This window comes from Pongo abelii, chromosome 8 (genome assembly GCF_028885655.2).
Source record: "Pongo abelii isolate AG06213 chromosome 8, NHGRI_mPonAbe1-v2.0_pri, whole genome shotgun sequence".
NCBI lineage: Eukaryota > Metazoa > Chordata > Mammalia > Primates > Hominidae > Pongo > Pongo abelii.
This window is the reverse complement of record NC_071993.2, coordinates 133,878,996-133,884,844: the sequence shown is the minus strand read 5'-3', so window position 1 is coordinate 133,884,844 and position 5,849 is coordinate 133,878,996. Positions and strand designations below refer to the sequence as shown.

Here is a 5,849-nt window from a genome sequence, read left to right as displayed (position 1 = left end):
AGAACTAAGAAGAGATTACATCAAAATGCAAATTCAAGCACATCCCACTCAGGAATAAAACTGTTCACACATGGAAACGAGTTTCCCAGTTTCTCTTCATCTAGGTTCAAAAAACCCTCAGCCACCCATCTCACCTCAGGTTATCTTGTTATGCAGTTTTGGAGTGAAATGGACTTGGTCATCATCTCCCAGACCTTAGAAAGAGGAACCATCCAGAAATGTAGAGGAGGTGATTTTAGAGTGTACCAGTGGGTAGTGAGTCATGGGTGTTTAGAGCAAGGGGCCTTAGCCTCAGGCTGTTTGTAAGTTTACAGTGATAAGATTATTTAGTATAGCTACTCTAGTGGGTGAGTTTTCCAATATTTTCCTCTTCTTTCAGCCATTTCTTCCTAAAAAGGAAAAAAAAATTGCTTTTAAGCAAGACTGCCTTAGGTCTGTACCTTACTCAGAGTTGGTGCTCAAAAAACACATTTTAAATATGGGGTGGTTGAGAGGAAGCTGAGGAAGAGGGCCCACTTGGTGAGTGTGTTTAAGATTTCCAGGGAGCGGCTGGGGAAGAAGGGAGAAGGAAAGACTGAGCCTTAAGGACTTTAACCCTGAGTGAAGAAGATGCTGGTGGTTGCTCTCGCCCCAGTTTCTTGCAGAGTATTTCCACAGGGCTTGGGAGTACAGAAAATCTAACCAACTTGAAGTTCCTACTGAGAAAGTGAGAAGAGAAGGCACCCATTGCAGAGGTGGGGGCCATTTCCTCTCTCATCTTTTGTGGGCTTGTTCAAGATAAAGTCTTCCCTTGGGGGAGAGGTAGAGCAGGAGTTGGAAGCTCCGTTGACAGTCATAGTAGATCTCTCTAATCATTAAAAACAGGCTGGGTGCAGTGGCTCATGCCTGTAATCCCAGCACTTTGGGAGGCCAAGACAGGCAGATCACCTGAGGTCAGGAGTTTGAGACCAGCCTAACTAACATAGTGAAACCCCATCTCTACTAAAAATACACAAATTAGTCAGGGGTGGTGATGCACGCCTGTAATCCCAGCTACTCGGGAAGCTGAGGCAGGAGAATCGCTTGAATCCAGGAGGTGGAGGTTGCAGTGAGCGAAGATCATGTCGCTGCACTCCAGACTGGGCAACAGAGACAGAGTTTGTCTCAAAAAAAAAAAAAAAAAAAAAAATGCTGGGCATGGTGGCTCGCACCTGTAATCCCAGCACTTTGGGAGGCTGAGATGGGTGGATCACGAGGTCAAGAGATCGAGACCATCCTGGCCAACACGGTGAAACCCCATCTCTACTAAAAATACAAAAATTAGCTGGAGGTGGTGGCGTGTGCCTGTAGTCCCAGCTACTCAGGAGGCTGAGGCAGGAGAATTGCTTGAACCCAGGAGGCAGAGGTTGCAGTGAGCTGAGATGGTGCCACTGCCCTCCAGCCTGATGACAGAGCAAGACTTCATCTTAAAAAAAAAAATCCACTGGGGAGAATTTCATGGGGAACATACTTTCTTTTTGAAAATTAGAGGTAATATTGAAGGAAAGTCCATGTGAAACTCAGGGCAGCGCCAGGGTCTGGACATGTTCCCCGAGGTTTCAGCAAATCCCAGTTTCTGCTTTGGCAGGCCCCAGGGGTCTGTCTGCTCACAGCCACTCTGAGTGCGCAACTCTGTCCCTCCCTTGATTTTCACACTGGAGGCATGTGTAGGGGCAGTGGACTTGAAGGAAAGTTGAGGAGACAGAATTGATTTGCAACTTGAAATTGAATCTTATAATAGCTATTCTCTGTTTCAAAGTCCCTGGGGCGCTCTCCTTCAACCTTTCTCCCCAGCTTCTCTCCTGTCCTTGACTCCCCCATACAGAGCAGCTCACCTGTGTCTTGTTAACTTGTTCTAAGTCAACCTGAGTGAGAGGAGCTTTCCTTCAACCCCACAAGCAGCTGATCAAGATATTTTCCTAAATAATGAGAGCAAGCCCCCACCACCCCAAAAGAGAATGTTAGTGCTTTCATTCAGATAACTTTTAAAATCCCACTACACAAATAAATATGGTATATCTGCACTTTAAAATTATATATTATGAAGCACCTTTTTTTTGGTAACGTATGTGAAAATTCAGTCTTGAGTTAGCTTAATAACAACTTCACTGTTTTTTTTCTATCATTACTATAATGGATTAAAAAGATTCAATGAGAAAGTGCAGTAGTGCACAGGATTATCTTATTATCTTCATTAAATATTGCCTAAGAAAGTGATAATTATTGTAGTCAAACTGTCAAAGCCAAAATGAGTCACAAGACAAATATTGTAGTTAAACCCTCTAGTTTCTCCAGTGCAGGCATTTACCTAGAAAATGTAGGTTTCTTAGCTCTTCTAATTAACAGAGAAATGCTTTCACAGGTGTGATAGACATACATGATCCCTCACTAAGATATCCCACTGAAGGAAACTTGCAGGTTGTGGATGTAAACTATTTATGGCCATATAATGCCATTTTCTAAAAGGAAATTTTGAGAAATATTCCAAAAGACTAGAGGCTGCATAATTTGCAGTCAAGACATGCCACCCTGGAGTATTTGTAAACACATTTATGAGCATACATGCCAGAGACATTTGCATATTATAACTTTTAATTGGTCTTGTGATTCCGCATGGAAACCTTTAGTTGAATGGAAATTCTGCTCCTCCCTCCTCTAGACAAGAAGGTTTCCTCTAAAGCCTTCCCAGGCTGGCTGACAAAAAAGAGCAGTAGCCTGAATCATGTTTTTTAGCAAATATGTAACTTTTTCCCTTAGGGCAAGAATTCCCCTCCCTGCTAATCAAGTGACATTAGATATGTGGCAGCTCACTGATATCACCTCCTCAGCACTTCTTCATCCTTCAGTCCTCTGCCATCAAAGGCCCAGACCAGGACTGGCTGTGTAATCTGTGGGGCCCAGTGCAAAATGAAAATGTGGGGTCTTTGTTCAAAAATTAGAAATTTCAAGATGGCAACAGTCAAGCATTAAGCCAGTGCTCTGTTCTGAGCCCTGGGCTGTGCACGCCTGCCCAAGTTGCATGCTCTTGAAGCTGGTCCCGTTCAGAGTCTGTTTGGCTCTCTCCACCCTATCAATGTGCCGACTTGCCCAATTCACTTTACTTTAGTAAATCTTCTATTTCTACACTGGAAATGAATTGTCTCTTTCCCTGGCCATAGAAACAGGAGCCCCCAAGCTTTGAGGGAACTGAAACGTCAGGAGGAGTGGCTCTCCTTGTGGCTCCTTCAGTTTCTTACTGTCTTAGTCCATTCTCATGCTGCTAATAAAGAATATTGGAGACTGGGTAATTTATAAAGGAAAGAGGTTGAATTGACTCACAGTTCCGCAGGGCTGGGGAGGCCTCAGGAAACTTAGAATCATGGCACAAGGGGAAGCAAACACATCCTTCTTCACACGGTGACAGCAAGGAGAAGCACAGAGCAAAATGGGGAAAAGCCCCTTATAAGAACCTCAGATCTCATGAGAACTCACTATCACGAGAACAGCATGAGGGTAACCGCCCTGTACCATGTGATTAAATTACCTCCCACAACGCATGGGGATTATGGGAACTACAGTTTAAGATGAGATTTGGGTGGGGATACAGCCAAACCATATCACTTACATCACTGCTAATTGAACATTCAAGCAGCGTTTCTCCTTTGGGCATTTTATAGTTCACAAACATCTCTTCATGTAACATTATTCTATTATTTCATCTGAATTGGATTATTATTCTTTCCTGAAGTTTCAAGATGGATGTTGTGGTCACCGGACACCTAGCAAGTCTACCTAATAATTCAAAAGAGGAAATTTAGGTCTAAGAAAAATTTGAGAACATTGGAAGAAAGGGATCAAGGTTAATTTCAGGGGAGGTTTTGAATTGACTCCAGGAGAACTTATTTCAGCAAATGAATTTATCAGAGCGAATAATTATTGCATGGGTAGCATGGGCTGGGTGGCACTCATTCATCAGTGGGTAAGGTATGGGCTGCTCTCTAAAGGAATTTATAGTTAGTGAAAAGACGGGGCATGGATGCCCATGGTTTTAATGAGCATGACAGAAAAGCAGGAATCTGGGAAGGCTTCCTGACAGGTGGATTAGAGCTGGGCCTCAAATGGTTTCGACAAATAGAGATGGAAAGTGAGGAAGGGTACTCCAGGAAGAATCTGTGTGAGCAAAGGCCTAGAGGTAGGGCAGTCCAGGGCCTGCTTGGGTAGTGGCAGATACTCCATTTATGAGGAAATATGCAGTCAATGTGAAGGGGAGTAGGAAATAAAGCTGCAAAAATGGCTGGGACAAGACTTACAAGGGGCTCAGCTGCCAAGGGAAGGAGACTGAACTCTACAGAGAGCAATGTGAGAAGTGGCTGTGGGGGCTGACAGTGGCTTTTGAATTTGGGAATTGTATGTTATAATTTAGGAAGATGGACCAGGCAGTTGTGTTAGAAAAAATAGACACTTCAGAGGCTATGATGAATTGCTTTAATTTCTGACACCTTGTATGAAAGCTGCACTTGCAGTCTTGCAAGACTGAGGCTTGGGGGAGGAAAAAAAAAAGAAGAAAAAAGAGAGATCCTTGGGGTGGGAGGCAAGGCAGTTGGAAGGTTAGTGTTTGGGAGAACTGCAATAATGGCTTGAACATGATTCACAGCAAAAATAATGAAATAGTTTCCAGGGCTGGCAAAGAATGCAAGGGATAACTCCATGGTTGGGTGGCTGGAAGGATGTTGGCTCGCCTGATAGAAATATAGAGTTCGAGGTAGAAGGCGGTGTGAGGGGCATAAGCATCTCAGTGGGCTGATGGTGAGCAGGGGTGTCTGCTGGCACACACAGGTTAGGACACACGGGAGACACTCCACACAGCTGGCAGTGAGCCAGGAGAGTTCACGCGCTGGAGTTCTCTTCAGAGAGTGCTAGCCGGGGCCTAGGAGGTCGACATGGAGAGAGTGGGAAAGAGCTGGGCCAAGGGACAGATCTCTACTTAGGAGGCCATGGGGGAAGGTAGAGATGCAGTCCAGTTGAGAAATCTGGGAAGAGCGCCCAGAGAGGGGAGCACAGGGTGCTTCATGGGAAGGGGAAGCACCAGGAAGGGGGTGGCTGGTTGGCAGGGTCAAAGACGGTGAGGGCGAAAGACCACCTGATGAGGAGGTGAGAAGGTCAGTGGGGGCCTTGAGGAAGCAGATCTGGTGTGAGGCTATCCAGAGACTGAGGAGGCAGAATGTTTAGACCATGGAACACGCACCTAAGGGATGGGGAAAGGAAGGGGAGACTCAGCTTGCAAAGGTGGCATTGCAGAGGTTTGACTTTCTGTGCGGGGGGTGTCTAAGTGTGTCTGTGGCTTGAAGACAGGGAAGTAGTGAAAGAGAAAATATGCAAGAGAGGGAGAGCCACGACCGAGCAGAATGTAAAAGCAGGTGAGAAAAGATGCCAAGGGCCATGTCTTCCTAGATGGGGAGAGAAATGAAGACACCAGACACCATTTCCATAGATGCCCTCTCTGTTGTCCCAAACATCACCAGATGCCACAGATGTTACTTGTTGGAGATGCAGATTAAATTAATGTATGCTAAAATTAGACTTTATGTTATACAGCTTTGTCCAATAAACACCTTCTTGGTGATACTATCAACCACAGACATAGGGGAGGGCCAGGCTCATCTCGGTGGAGGGCCACCATTCCATTTCGTCTGGAGATTGGCTCAAAGTTCCTTAATCCATTCTATCTTCTCTTTGCTGTGATGTCTCATGCCTCTATAACTACTGCTCTAGCATCTACATATTGATAGAATTTTTGGGTACTGGAAGCTGCTTTTCTTTCCTGGCATTTTCACATACATTTGACACTCACT

The 5,849-nt window shown here is 45.0% G+C and overlaps 1 non-coding gene across 1 annotated transcript; it reads left to right on the top strand.

The window, feature by feature from the left end:
* Positions 1-4,464: 4,464 nt before the first annotated feature.
* Positions 4,465-4,539, top strand: LOC112135325 (small nucleolar RNA SNORD60). Its single transcript, XR_002916623.1, has one exon. It is a non-coding gene; the product is annotated as a small nucleolar RNA SNORD60 (small nucleolar RNA).
* Positions 4,540-5,849: the final 1,310 nt, after the last annotated feature.